The following is a 16,504-nucleotide window of genomic DNA, read 5'->3' as shown; positions in this document are numbered from 1 at the left end:
TTATGAAAAAAAAATGGCAAGAACGTCAACGCACTAAAAATGCACTGAAATGTAATATAGTTAGCACTTTCATGATGAACAATGTCAAAACTTCATCTGACAAACAAGAACTATGTGTGATGATGTCTTATATACAGTTGAACAAGCAGTCACATGATATTGGTCAGCTGACCATAAAATCATGAACACATAAAAAAACTTTTAAAACAATATGCATTGATGTAAAGCTGTTGCTGTGAATTCGGAACACTTTCCCACTAGATGATTGAATTATATACATATTCATGTAAATGAAACAAAACTTATACATATCTCATCAAGCTATTCAGTTTCAAGATACAAACAATGGAACATATATCATTTAACCCAGGTTGCATAAAGGCATCCAACTTGAGTTGCCATAGCAGTTCTTTTTGTTCTAACCTCAAAGGTAGTGGTCTGCCCCTCTCCTGGGCTTCCATACGATCAATAACTTTGAATAGAAAACAATTACCTGGGTTGTTAGATATATGTTTGGCCAAGGTGTTATCAGTTTGGTTGTTTCTGATGGCATACTGGTGTTCATAAATCCATTCCCTGAGTCTCCTATCTGTTTACCTATATAAAAACCTGGACAGGATTTACATCTGGCCAAGTAAATTATACTCTTGGAATTACAGTTATACCTCCCTCCACAGGTAAACCTCATGTCTCTAACTCGAAAGTAAATACCAGTGTCAATGTACCTACAGTAGGGGCAAGCTTCACATTTAAACATACCCTTTACTCTGGAATGGTGATAGTTTCCATATTCTAAATGATTTTTCAAATTTTTACCCCTTATATAAATAATCCTAGGAGATACTACCAATTTAAGTGTTATACTCTCATCTGTTGAAATTGGGTTCCAATTTTATACAGGATCTGCTTCAATAAATATGCATCCTTAATAAATGGTGTTACGAAGGTTAGGGAATAGTTGATATTTATATTTGGTGCCCCTAGGATATTCACTGAGGTGTGTGTGTCCACTAAGTTAGGATCTCTTAGGATTGCCTTAAAGTGGCCAGATATTCTTTTTGATGATACCTCCATAATTAGGTCCTACAATAGGGGATCAGGGTAGCCGCATTTTAAAGAAAATTTCCTTCAGGAATTCAGATTCATTGAGAAAGCCAAAATGGTTAGAAACCAATTCTGGATGCCCTGACAAGCTGCCCGTTAACTACTGATCTCTTTAGGTGAAAGGGATGGAACTAGAAAAATGAAGGAAGGGATTTGAATAGGTTTCCTTCCTGAAAATCATAGCTATGTAAGCTTGCCTACATCTGTCCTTTTGTGAAAGTACATCTAAATAAGATATTTTTTCACTCTGAAATTTGCTGTTAATTTTTAAGAAATTGGTAGTGTTATTAATATACTGGACTAAATCTTGGAAAAGTTCTCATTTCCCCTTAAATATAATAAAAATGTACAAGTAACGTGTATAAAAATAAATGGCCTCTAAGAAGGGGTTATTACTACGAACAAATTCCTTTTCCCAGTATGCCATTACCAAATTGGAAAAAGTTGCCCCACATGGTGAACCCATGGCCACTCCTTTTGTTTGTAGGTAATACGTACCTTAAAAAAGAAAATAGTTGTTAGTCAAAATCAGGTCCAATAATTCCTGAACCAATCTCAATTCATCATTATCCATCCCTTTACTCAACAAGATCTGAATGACCCATTCAATGCCAAAGTCATGGGGGATGACAGTATAAAGATCCTTGACATCCATGGTAGCAAAATTGAAACCATCATTATAAACTAAGTTGTTGATGTTTTCCAAAAAGGACTAGAATCTTTACAAATCTGCTGTTCATTGGTCAGATATTTTTTGAGGATGTAATCTACATATTTTGCTAAGGGGTATGTGATGGAATTCATCCTATTGACTACTGGAAGCAAAGGAGGATGAAAAAGATCCTTGTGGATCTTTGGGATGCCAACAATTATTGGAATCGGTGGTGCTGGCATGGAAAAATAGTTGTATAAGTCAATGGGAATTCTGGCTTCAATAAACAAATCGTTAATGTATATCCAGATCCTTCTGTATGCAGTATTCAGCTCATTAAGGGACACAGTGATGTAATTATCTGTATTTTGAGCCAACATTATTTCCTACTAAAAGTAAGTTCAAGTTTAGTTTTCGAACAAATAATTTTAAGTCAAGTAATATTCTAGCCACATCTCAACCGCTAGTGGGTACGAATGTTAAACCTTTCGATAAAGTGTCCGCTAACGCTGTTTCCACCAAAAAAGATGACTAATTAAATATTTTGAAATCCTTGGTGGAGTTATATGCCAAAGTTAAATTTACATTCAAATTAGATGCTTCAGTCAATATATTGTTAGTCTCTCCTATTGATGGTGGCTCAGTCAAGTTTATTTCCTGGATTAGCCATGATTTTGATGCTTCTTCCTCTTGTTGCCATTCTGAATCTGGTTCTGCTGCCCCCGATTCTGACCATTGTGAAAATGTGAAGAGGGGTTGCCATTTCCACCTGCATTAGAGTTAACAGTCTGGTTGTTTTGATTTGTCAACCTCTGACTACAGCATGGGCCATCCGTCATTGATCCCTGGACTTCGTTACCTCCGGGCAGAGTTAGGATAATATCTTCGTCATCGTTCAGAGGAATGCTATGGTCGATACCACCCTCTGAGTTGCTAATAGGCTGGTTACTTCCTTCCCATTGTTGAGACATTGGAGGCTTTGAGTAGGCAAAACCTCTTATGTATTCAGAGTCATCTCATTTTAATTTCTTTATTTTGATGGCTCTAAGTTTATTAATATAAGCATCTATACCAGAAAAGATGCATGTGTAATCAAATTTATACTTATTAAAGTCAGGATCGCTCTTAATTAAAGCATCCAAAGTATTTATTTCTTTGTCTAAGTCTTCAATTTTCTGTTGGTAATAATATATTAGGCAGTGTAACAGATCTAAATCTTGTTTATTAAACAAGTCCATCAGTTCTCTGTGAAAAGGAGAATCGGGAATAAGTCCTGTGGGGTAACGCCAGGACCTTAATCCCTTTGGTACAATGTTACACTGCAAGCACTCATGGAAATATGTAATTCCCCGCTGTAACTTTATCGAAAGGTTTAACATTCGTACCCACTAGAGGTTGTGATGTGGCTAGAACATTACTTGACTTAAAATTATTTGTTCGAATACTAAATGTGAACTTTCTTTTAGTAGGAAATAATGTTGGTTCCAACTTAAGAAAACATGAGCTTTTTAGAATACCTATTACTTTTAATCCTTTAGTTCACCCTTCTTTGAGTGTTTTTGTTTGTATGTGTGAATATGATATTAGGAAGTTACATATATTCAGGCATCGTGTCAATAATTCCTACAATAATTTCAGTAGGAATGAATGGCAGATGGTAAGAGCTTTAAGAGACAGTGGTTTGAGAATCACCAAACTGGATAAAGGGGGTAGTTTGCTGTTTATGAATTACCAACACTATACTGGATGTATGGAACAAATGTTGAATACAGATAATTACATCACCATCTCCCTTAATGAGCTGAATACTGCATACAGGAGGATCCGGATATACCTTAATGATTTGTTTATTGAAGCCAGAATCCCTATTTACTTATACAACTATTTTTCCTTGCCAGCACCAAAAATTCCAATAATTTTGGCATCCCAAAGATCCACAAAGATCTTTTGAATCCCCCTTTGCTTCCAATAGTCAATGGGAGGAATGCCATCACATACCCATCAGCAAAATATGTACATTACATCCTAAAAATATATCTGACCAATGAACAGCAGATTTGTAAAGATGATTGGTTCTTTTTGGAAAACATCAACAACTTAGTTTATAATGATGGTTTTAATTTTGCTACCATGGATGTCAAGGATCTTTATACTGTGATCCCCCATGACCTTGGCATTGAATGGGTCATTCAGATCATGTTGAGTAAAGGGATGGATAATGATGAATTGAGATTGATACAGGAATTATTGGACCTGATTTTGACTAACAACCATTTTCTTTTTGATGGTACATATTACCTACAAACAAAAGGAAAGTTTTGCCAATTTGGTAATTGCATACTGGGAAAAGGAATTTGTTCTCAGTAATAACCCCTTCTTAGAGTCCATTTATTTTTATACACATTGCTTGGACAACATTTCTAATATATTTACGGGGGGACGAGAACTTTTCCAAGATTTATTCCAGTATATTAATAACACTACTGATTTCTTAAAATTTACCAGCAAATTTCAGAGTGAAAAAATATCTTATTTAAATGTACTTTTACAAAAGGACAGATGTAGGCAAGCTTCCATAACTAACATTTTCAGGAAGGAAACCTATTTGAATGCCTTCCTTCATTTTCTAGTTCATAGGTTCATAGGTTCATAGGTTCATACTAGGCTATCTTCCCTAGGGCATTTATAAGCCTAGCCAGAATGTGTTTGGCTTTCGCCACCCATTTTAAATTTATTTTGCTATGCCCTTTTTCGAGGTTAGTATACTGTGCCTCTGTCTAACAGTGACACAGAAGTGATACCCGGGGTAAACCTACGATCTCCCATCCACTCATCAAGATTCCTCTTGAAGAGAGTCAATGAGGGACTCTGCCTAACCTGGACTGGGATTTTATTCCAGAGTGAAGGGAGCCTCTGGGTTATGAATCTGTCCCTCCAGCATGTCCTATTTATTTCAGTGCTGAGGTTCAAGTCTCTCGAGCACATAGCTCAATGGGATTTGGATTTTCTGAGGTGCAGCATGTCCATTAATTCCGGGTTGGACATGGCCTTATACGCCAGGCACAGATCGCCTCTGAACAGGCGGTATGCCACTGAGTAGAGCTGGAGTTTCTTTAACCGGGCAGCATATGGCATCTGTTTGAGCCCTTTGATCCTCTTGGTGAGGTACTTTTGGGGTCTTTCCAGTTGCTGCAGGTGTCTGGTAAGGTACATCCCAAAAGGGGCATTGTACTCAATTATGGGCCTGATGAGGGATGAGTAAAGAGGCACGATAACGTCCCCTGATCTAGATGTGAATCCCTTCATGATTAGGTGGGCTATATAAAATGTTTTTCTAACCACTTTGGCCACGTGGTTGTCAAATGAGAGATTGCTATCAACTTGGGTCCCCAGGTCCCTAATTACTTCTTCTGTACTTAATGGATTACCACCTATGTGGTAATTTGTGGGCACTTTGTTTTTGCCAAAGGGGATGACTATACACTTTTTGGCATTTAGCTTGAGGCCATGGCTCTGTCACCAGTTGTCTGTTTCTATGAGGCCCTTTTGGAGGATGCTTGCGTCGGCTGGAGAGTCGATTATGGCGCCCAGTTTGCAGTCATCTGCGAACTTGGTCAGACACAGTCCTTCCGTGTTGGCCTGTACCTCTGAGAAATATATACCGAACAAGAGAGGTCCCAGGACTGAGCCTTGTGGGACACCACTTGTAACTGGTTTGGAGTCTGACATGGCTCCAGCAATTCTAACCATGTGGGTTCTGTCCTTGAGCCAGTTTGCAATCCATCTAGTGACATAGGGGTTAATATTTAAGCTGGTGAGCTTATCTATAATGCCTGAGTGGGGTATTGTATCGAAGGCTTTTGCAAGGTCCAGGTAGGCTGTGTGGACCACCTTCCCCTCGTCAATGGCCTTGGTGACTGTTTCAAAGAAATCAACCAGGTTTAAGAGGCAGGATCTGCCCTTAACAAAGCCGAACTGGGTAGGATCCAGTGTTTGTAGGTCCCCAATATCTTTATTTATGAGGTCCATGATGATCCTTTCCATAGCTTTGCAGACCAAGCTAGTCAGGCTTATGGGGTGATAGTTTCCAGGATCCGTTGAGGCACCACCTTTATGGAGAGGGACAACTGTTGCTCTACACCACTCTTTGGGCACATATCCTGTAGTAAGGCTGAGATTGAGCAGTAGTTTTATGTTTGGGTGTAGCTCTTCTTGGAGTTCATGTAGGACGCAGCCCAGGACACCGTCTGGTCCCATTGATGCTGTGTTTTTTGCTTTGGAGAGGGCAGCTCTTACCTGAGCATCTGAGATGTCACAGGGGCAGCACTCTGCTGGGATAGATATTTGCCCTTTTGGTGGGGAGGGGGGGGGAGTTTGCGCTGAACCTGTCAGCTAGGATGTTAGCAATGTTTGTGGGTTTGGTGTATTTTTTGTCATTTTGGACTAATTCTGAGCATATCTGGGAATAACCACCCAGGTTCCTAACATAACTAAAGAAAGCCTTGTGATTATCCTTAGTGTCCTGTGCAATTTTTCTCTCGAAGCTGGCCTTAGACCATTTTATGTGTGCCCGTAGTTTTTTGCTAATACTGATCAGTGATGCCTTCCCTTTTTGGGATTTTGCTCTATCATTTAGTAGCTTCCTCCTTCTATTGTATAGTTTGTTTATGGCTGGGGTCCACCAGACAGGACGTCTGCCTTTGGAGGATTGGGTCTTGGTTTTATTTGGGATCGCATGTTCCATGCATTCCTGAAGGTGTTCATAGAATGCGTTTATAAAGGATTCTGCAGTCTGGGCCGTATTTTCCACAGGCCCGGGGGCTTTGAAGGATTCCACCTCAGTTTTGAGGAGTGTGAAATTTGCTTTAGAGAAGTTTTTCACTGTGGTTTTCTGGGCAGGGGGTGGGGTCGGGATGTGAATATCCAGTGAGATTAGTTTATGGTCTTATCTTACCAGTGAGGGATACACTTCTGGTCTGGAGCATAGAGTCCCCATGTTGGTGATGATCAGGTCCAGTATGTTTTCCCTCTTGTGGGAGTGGTAACAAGTTGTTCCATAGCATTTGAGTTTATAAATTCTAGGAACCTTTGGGCTAGGGTGTTGGAGCTAGAGTAATGCTCCCAGTCTATGTTTGGGTAGTTGAAATCACCCAATATAATGGTGTTTGGAGAGACCTTCATATTTTCCAGTGTTCTCAGGAAGGCCGAGTGGGGTTCCTGGGTTTGGGAGGGTGGTCTGTAGCAGGCTATAAACTGGAAGGCAGTTTTACCCACTGTTAGTTGCACATGGATAGTCTCTGATGCTTCGTGCTTTGCCAACAACCTGGAGGTGTGGGTATCTTTGATGAATATCGATACTCCCCCTCCTTTTGTGGTTTGGTCCAAGTTTTGGGGCCGAAAAGCATGGTATGAGGTATAACCTGGTAGTGCTGGGGTGCTCTCAGGAGCCCTGAACCAGGTTTCTGTTACTGCACAGATGTCGATGTTCTCCATGCTAAGGAGAGTTTCGAGTGCGTGCATCTTGAGGTTTAGACTTCTGGAGTTGAGTAGCATTACTCTTAGTTTCTTATCCCTTGTGATACCTATGGAGGTGGGTTTGTCTTTTGAGCCTTGCCTAAAAAGGCACTATGGGGGTAGCAAGAGCCTTTGCCAATATCCGAAAGCCCAGGGGTGACAGGTGCAAGCCATCCCTAGCGAAGCATCGTGGCTTGTCGAGCATATCATCCCAAGCTGACAGGCATTGGATCCCCTTTGAATGACACCAATACTTAAGCCAATTGTTGAAATTGATCATCTTGTCTTCACATTGTGGCATCATTCTTGGTGAGGGTAAGATGCTACTCAAGGTCAGGGTCATACCGGCCTGGGCTACATGCTCAGAGAACTCCTTTATGTCTCTTTTCATGTAGTCCAGGGAGGTACGTCTCAGGTCATTCACACCAGCATGGACAATGACTGAGTCATATTTGTACTTGCCTTGGCGTGACCTGAGTGCTTGTGTTATGTGGCGGATCCTAGCGCCCGACAGACTGCTCACCGTGACCCTCTCCTTGTTCAGCCTGGTGAGCGGGACGTCAGTGTGCCTGACGATAGAGTCACCTATTACAAGTGTATCAGGTGTGTTGTTTAGTCTTAAGGGCTGTGACTGTTCAGCACACTGGCTTTGTGAGATATGTGTTGCACGTGTTTTGTTTTGGGGTAGCGGCTGCTTGGGTGTCTGCTTTGGAGGTCTCTGCTGCTTCGGCAGATCTTTATTTAGAGCCTCCGAGTATGTTTTTGTGTGATTATGTGTTTGGTTTGCTGTCGTGGTAGGTCTATGTGAGACTGTAATTGTGGTGAGTGTGGTTTCCTTCTCCTCCTGACTGGTTATGCCAGTACTGAGTTGAAAGAGCTTAGCCTCCAGTTTGGCTATATGGTTGCATCTCTCACATGTGTTGAAATTTGTTGGGAGGAGGAGAGGGTTGTCTGTGTACATGAGGCAGTTGTAACACTGCCTCAATATTCCCAGATTCACCAGCTGGACCGGAGAGGAGATTGACAACTGACCTTTGGACATGCTAGAATAATTTTGGGAATTCCTTAATAATTGAAAACAAGGGCCAGTGGGGAGTGAGGGTGTAGTGCTTTTAATTTTTAGTGCTGACTTATATAATTGCTTTAGTGAGCAAGTGCCAGGTAACTTAAGTGCAATGTGTTACAGGTAACTTAAATGCAAAAATGACAAACAGTAACTTTCTTTCAAGTGAAACAAGGAAATAAGTTCAGTAAGCAATGTAGATATCACTAGTGATCCACAGAAGCACTGAGAAGCCACGTATTAGGTGGAATTAGCGTTCCAGGGAAATAACAGGCAAACAAACAACAAGCATATAAACAAAGCTAGATTCAGCAGGCCTGGATCTAGTCTATGCTATAGCAAACAAGGTGTACCAATTTCAGTAAGATACAGTTCAAATATTCAGGCACTATAAACCTTCAACCAGAAATTCCCAGCTCAGAAGGGCAGAGTCCAGCCTCTTCTCCCACAAGAGTGCAGACCACAAACCTTCTTAATGTAAAATAACTGGCCTGAAAGCCCAAGTGCTTAAACCAGAACTAATACACTTTAAGAATAACAGACACTGGGCTCTCAATCAGCAGTTCCCAACTTAGAAGGATGAAAGCTACCTGTCCTGCCACCACAGTGCATGCCACAAACCTTCCTAATGTAAAACAACTGGTCTGAAGCCCAAGTGCTTAATCCAAAAGACTTAGAATGATAGCTACACTTTAATCAAGTTACTACCAAGCAGTAATAAATACAATTGAATACTTTAGAGAATGCCTGGATTAGTGCTCAAGTTACACAAACAAAGCTAGATCCAGCAGGCCCGAATCCAGTCTATGCCACAGCAAACAAGGCGCACCAACTTCAGTAAGAAGCAGTTCAGATATGCATGCACTATAAGCCTTCAACCAGAAATTCCCAGCTCAGAAGGGCAGAGTCCAGCCTCTCCTCCCACAAGAGTGCAGACCACGAACCCTCTTAATGTAAAATAACTGGCCTGAAAGCCCAAGTGCTTAAACCAGAATTAATACACTTTTAGAATAACAGACACTGAGCCCTCCATCAGCAGTTCCCAACCTAGAAGGATGTAAGCTACCTGTTCTGCCACTACAGTGCAGACCACAAACCCTCTCAGTGCAAAACAACTGGTCCGAAGCCCAAGTGTTTAAACCAAAAGGCTTAGAATGAGTTACACCAAGCAGTAATAAATACAACTGAGTACTTTTAAGATGATGCAAAAGTAAAAAAGTAGGTAGAAACACAAGTACAGTAAAAGCAGATGAAAATTTTTTTTTTCTGAACAAGTGCTGAGATCAAAGAAACAGATTTGAGTGCTGAAACTAGAAAACTGGCTAGTTATAAGAAAAAAAACTAATCTAGAAGGCTTCCCTCCAACACAGAAGGGCTTGGGGGCTCAGAAGCCTACAAATAGTCTATACCACTTAACAGGAAAGGCAGGAAACAAGCTTACATTTTTTTTTTCCCAGATGCTCTCTTTGTACACAGTAGGAGTGCCTGAAATCAGAATATGATCTCACTGCACTCAGTTGAGTGAGCAAATGAGATGGGCCCAGAAGGAGTATCCAAACACAAATTTACAAGAGGGGCGGGCAGTTGCAAGGCCACTAAGATTAACAACAAAACCAAAACAGGGAGGATGGGTGGGACTAACTGAAGAGCAGAGTCAAAACTTCCAGTTCAGTTAATATTCCTTCCACACAGTTAAAATCAATTTAAATACTGTATTTTTTTGAAAAAAAAAGAGCAGATAAAGGTACTTAAATTCTCTTATACGTCCAGTTGAATACAGCAGGTTCTCCCATCCCTTTCACCAAAAGAGATTGATAGTCAAGGGGCAGCTTGTCGGGCCAGCTAGAATTGGTTTCTAACCATTCTGACTTTCTCAATGAATGTGAATTCCTGAAGGAACTTTTTTAAAATATGGCTACACTAAGGCCCTATTGTAGGACCTAATTATGGAAGTAGTATTAAAAAGAATATCTGGCCACTTTATGGCAATCCTAAGAGAGCCTAACTTAGTGGACACACACACCTTAGTGAATATACTAGGGGCACCAAATATAGATATCAACTATTCCCTAACCTTTGTAACACCATTTAGTAAGGATGCATATTTACTGAAGCAGATCCTGTTCAAAAATTGGAACCTAATTTCAGCATATGAGAGTTTAAGACCTAAAGTGGTAGTATCTCCTAGGATTATTTATAGAAGGAGTAAAACATTGAAAAATCTTTTAGAATATGGAAACTATCACCATTCCAGAGTAAAGGGTATGTTTAAATGTGAAGCTTGCCATTACTGTAGGTACATTGACACTGGTATTTACTTTTGAGTTAGAGACATGAGGTTTACCTATGGAGGGTGGTGTAATTGTAACCCCAAGAGTATAATTTACTTGGCCAGATGTAAATCCTGTCCAAGTTTTTATATAGGGAAAACAGACAGGAGACTCAGGGAATGGGTGTATGAACACCAGTATGCCATCAGAAAAAACAAAACTGATAACGCCTTGGCCAAACATATATCTAGCAACCCAGGTCATTGTTTTCTATTCAAAGTTATTGATCATATGGAAGCCCAGGAGAGGGGCGGACCACTACCTTTGAGGTCAGAACAAAAAGAACTGTTATGGCAACTCAAGTTGGATGCCTTTAGGCAACCTGGGTTAAATGATATATTTTCCATTGCTTGTATCTTGAAACTGAAATGCTTGATGAGATGATATGTATAAGTTTTGTTCAGTTCATGTGAATATGTATATAATTCAGTTATCTAGTGGGAATTTATTCAGAATTCTCACCAACAGCCTTACATCAATGCATATTGTTTAAAAAGTTTTTTTATGTGTTCATGATTTTATGTTCAGCTGACCAATATCATGTGACTACTTGTTCAATTGTATATAAGACATCATAACACATAGTTCTTGTTTGTCTGATGAAGTTTTGACATTGTTCATTACGAAAGCATTAACTATATTAAATTTCAATGAGTTTTTAGAGCGTTGTCATTCTTGCCATTTTTGTTCTTTTTTTGGAAGTTTATGTATTTGTTTTTCACTTTACAAGCCTGTGGATTATTGCTCATATTTGCAATGGCATAGAATTATCTACAAAATTATATCTAGCTAAGCTAGCAGCCTTCACATATCTTCACATACCCCCCCCCCCCGGAGAACCAAGCTAGTTTTTCAAGTTACCCTTGAGAAACATTGCCTGAGAGGGTTAGGTCTATCTGAGTATACCTTACCCCATTCCCTACCTATAGAGCCCGTCTGCATTGGCATTCCTAATCCCACTGCGGTTCTATACTGACATATATGCTTGCAACCCTAGGCTCTATCTTAGCAACTTGGCATTTTGCTGGCTGGCTTGGTGTAACCATGTTTTGTGATCTGTAACTACAGTGAATTTTCTTCCCTACAGATAAGGCTCAAGTTTCTGCAGTGCCCACATTATGGCTAGACATTCCTTTTCTACAGCTGAATAGCATTCCTCCCTGGTTGGAGCCTATGACTGAGAAAAATCACTGGGTGCTCTTCTCCATCTGAAGATATCCGGCTAAGTACAGCTCCCACCCCACGGTTCAAAGCATCCACCTCCACAACAAACTCTTTGCTGTAATCTGGACTGGCTAACACAGGAGGTCCTCTCAAAGCTTATTTAAGCTTCTGGAATGCCTTCTTACATGCTGGGGTCCACACTACCTTAGCTGGCCTGTTCTTCCTTCTTGGGTCTGTGAGGGGAGCAGCTATGGTACTATAACTGGGAACAAATTTCTGTAGTACCCTGCTGTCCCTAAGAATGCTCTCACCTGCTTTTTGGTAACAGTGCAGGCCATGCCTGAATGGCTTCCACTTTGACTGGTTCTTGCCTGATCTTACCACTCCCCACTCTATGGTAGGAGATCTCTGCCATACCCACCTGACATTTGCTCAGATTAATGGTCAACCTTACCCTCTGTAGTCTGCCCAGCACCTCCCTGACATAGTGAAAGTGTTCTTGCCAGGAATGTCTGTAGACGGCAATATCATCTAAGTAAGCAAGGGCAAACCCTCCTGCTCCTGCTAGGATATGATCTACCAGCCTCTGGAAAGGCGGTGGGGCATTTTTCATCCAAAAGGGCATCTTTGTGAACTCATACAAGCCAAAAGGAGTCACAAAGGCTGACCTCTCTCTAGCACTGGGAGTCAAAAGCACCTGCCAGTAACCCTTGGTAAGATCAATGGTGGTAAGATACTTATCCCTACCCAGCTGCTCTAGAGCCTCATCTGTTCTAGGCATGGGGTAAGCATCTGATTCTGTGTGACTATTTAATTTCCTGTAGTCCACACAGAACTTGGTGCTGCCATCCTTCTTTCGCATCAGTACCACTGGGAAGGCCCAGGGACTGTTGGACTCTTGAATTACCCCTAGTTCCAACATCTCCTGTATCTCCTTCCTCAGAGTATGTTTGACTCTCTCAGGCAACCTATAATGGGCCTGTCTAATAAGCCTTTGGGATCCTGTATCCATCTGGTGCTGCAACAGGTGGTTGCCCCCTGGCTTCTCCAGAGAACATCCCACCAAACTCCTGTAACACTGCTCATATTTCTCAAACCCAGGTAGGGGATAGCTGCTAGGACACTGATACTGCTTCCACTGAGGTGTCAGTCTGAGCATCACAGAGGAGATCAGTCACCAGATCTACTTCAGACTCCTCTTGCAATCCACTGCAAATATTCAGCATAAGGGCTTCCTTATCATGGTAAGGTTTCATCATGTTAACATGGTACAATTTGTGCTCCTGCCTCCTGCCTAGCAGTTCTACCAGGTAGCTAACATCACTTACCTTGCTTACCACCTTGTAGGGTCCCTCCCAGGCTGCTCGCAGCTTGCTGTGTCTGATAGGAATGAGAACCATTACCTGCTGCCCTACAGCATACTCTCTAGCTCGAGCATTCCTGTCAAAGCAGACCTGTTTCTGTTGTTGGGCTTCTGCCAGGTTTTTCTGGGCCAAGCCCATGAGTTCCCTGATCCTTGTCCTGAGATTTAGAACATATGCCACAACAGTTTCCTTGTGGGATTCACACTCACCTTCCCACTCATCATGAATTAAATCTAGAGGCCCTCTCACCCTATGCCCATACAGCAAGTCAAAGGGTGAAAACCCTGTGGATTCCTGGGAACCTCTCTGTAAGCAAACAACAGATGGGGCAAATATTTGTCCCACTCCCTCTTAAACTGGTCTGCAAATGCCCGTAGCATGGACTTGACTGCAGAGTTTAACCTCTCATCAAGACCAATTAGTCTGGGGATGGTAGGGGGTGGTCTTCAGGTGCTTCACCCCACAGTACTTCCACGGATAAGCCAGCAGGTCTGACATGAAACTGGAACCTCTGTCAGTCAGCAGTTCTTTTGGGAAATCTACCCTTCTGAAAAACTCTAATAAAGCATTTACCACCTTTTCTGCCTCAATGGAGGACAAAGCCACTGACTCAGAGTACCTTGTAGCATAATCTACTACCACTAGGATATACTTTTTCCTTGTGGAACTTGGGGTACTCAGAGGCCCCACAATATCCATAGCTACCCTTGGAAATGGCTCCTCAATCACAGGCAAAGGCATCAAAGGAGCTCTCACCTTGTCTACTACCTTGTCTACCTTTTGATACTACTCACCAGTCCTGCAGTACCCTGTTACATCTCTGGAAATTCCAGGCCAATAGAAGTTCTGAATAATATGTCTCTTTGTATGTTTTATGTCCATATGACCTGCAAAGGGAATATCATGGGCTATGGCTGGAAGCACCAGATGGTAGGCTCTAGGCAATACCAACTGCTGTATTTTCTCAGCTTCTAGCCCTCCCTCAGTGGTCCATTCTCTATACAGTAATCCTTTGTCCCAGTATACAGATTTCCCCTTCTCTTGAGAATCAGGTGCCTCACTAGCTACCTACCTCAGGCCTTACAATGTAGGGTATGAGAGCTGAGCCTGTCTCAACTCTCTCTTTGTAACCCTTCCCAGCTCCCCTTCCACAGGAAGCCTGGCATCCTCTGACAGCGCTGCCTCACTGACAGCCTGGGTGCTACTACATACATCTACCTTTGCAGTCACTCTGTCCAAGGGAAAATCAGTACCCACAAGCAGCTGTGGCTCACCTTCAGTCTCATTGCTACAGAGTAGCTCCCTCTCTGAAGTAACCACCTCACCAGTTCTGGCTGCAAGTATACAGTCTGACTGGGTCTGCCCCAGGCTACCACCACTGTTATCTCGAGACAACCTACTATTGGCATTTTGTCTTCCCCACTTACTGGCTCCTTCACCCCCCCCTTGCCTCCATGGACATCTATATGCCATAAGGTCCCACTGGTTGCATTCAAAACATTTAACCCTAGGTCCTGGATGTGTACCTGAACTAGTGGCTTCCCCTGCTACTGGCAGTTTCTGTTGAGGCAGTCTGGGCTGCCCACTATGGGTTCCTTTAGACCCATGAGCAGTAATGGGAGTCACTTTCCTGTCCAGGGATGCCCTGCTTGCAAGGTACAGGTTGCCCTTCTTCCCCCAATTCATCTGAAGTAGCACATTGTCTATCAGCTAACCAGATCTTCATGTCCTCAGGCAAAGTGCTAAGGGCTTGTTCCCTCACCAAAAGGTCTGCCAGCCCTTCAAAAGTGGTGACTTCACATCCACTCACCTACCTATGAAAATAAGTGCTCAGTTCAGCAACATATTCACACACACTTTCATCTGCCTTGCATCTATACTCACAAATTTTTTTCCTATAAGTTTCAGGTGTTAGCTTAAAAATTATAACAGACAATTTTTAACAGTAGTATAATCAAACAATTCATGATCAGAAAGTTTAGACAACACTGTTACAGCTTTACCATGGTGTAAGGGGGAAACAAGCTATACACAGATTCTTTGGTCAACATCATACTGTTTACATACCCTCTCAAACTTATGAATGAAACTATCAAAATTATCACCCTCTGTAAACTGCGGAAGGAAGTTACTGACCTTTAGTACTTCTGGGGTCCGGTTACTCCCTTCCCCATTACCTCCATGATTCTGGTGAAGACTCAGCATCTCCTTTTTGTGCTGCCTCTGCCTTTCCTTCTCCTCAGCTTCCAGGCATAGCAGTTTCTTATTCTCCTCAGCCTATAGACATCTCAGTCTCTCTGCTACTTCTGTTTCCAAATGTCTGGCCTCCAACTCAATTCTCTTTAGCTCCAGAAGGATATTTAAGTCTTCTGCAGAAAGGTTGAGCTGTCCATTCTCTGAGTGTTTTACATATCCATGGCCAGTCTGATCACCCTCCAGATTACTGTTTTCTGATGCAGCTGTGACCAAAGCTGCAGTCATGTCTGCCTTAGTCAAGTTTCCATGCACAAGCCCCTTAGCCTGGTTCCTTGTCAGCTTGCCATACTCCTCTGCTGACATGCTTGCTTGCTCTCCCTGACTAACTAAGCTAACAAAAGAAATAAAACAGTTGTGATCTGAACTCTGAATATCCACTGCGTCTGCGTGGTTGATACAGAGTACAAAAACACCTTCAGAGATCACTGTACACAAGCTACAGGAATTCACTATCAACACCACTACAAGCCAATTGCCAACCAATTAATATGTGGTATGGATATACCACCACTGCCAACCAATTAATATGTGACATTTATGCACTGACCCAGTAATCAAGGAGTTTCAATCCTCACCACTAGCACCAGTGAGGGGCATCCACATTGGGAGGGATAGCAAATACACACACAGTAAAGTACAATTTCCCTTAATGGCACGCAGAAATCACAGTCAGTCTTAGGCTGTTTTTCCCTTTCCTTCAGATCCACAATAAGACTCCCCACTGGCACACCTGTAGAGTGGAGTCCTTAGCCAGGGTTCCAAACCAAGTCCTCCCAGCACTCTCACTGTCCAACCAGTGCTTTGTGTCCCTGCCCAAGTAGCTGACACACACACACACGCACACACATACACACACACACACACACACACACACACACACACACACACACACACACACACACACACACACACACACACACACACACACACACACACACTTTGAGAATTGGTTTATATACAAACACACAGACATTCCTGGGGAAGGCTGGCACAGGTTCTCCAGCTATGTCCCCTCCTGCCAGGCAATACGTCAGTAAGCACTGCCCCCAACTACTCT

The sequence above is a fragment of the Protopterus annectens genome, chromosome 12.part0 (assembly GCF_019279795.1).
Source record: "Protopterus annectens isolate FY-2018-M chromosome 12.part0, PAN1.0, whole genome shotgun sequence".
NCBI lineage: Eukaryota > Metazoa > Chordata > Ceratodontiformes > Protopteridae > Protopterus > Protopterus annectens.
The sequence above is the reverse complement of the archived record's forward strand: the minus strand, read 5'-3'. Positions refer to the sequence as shown.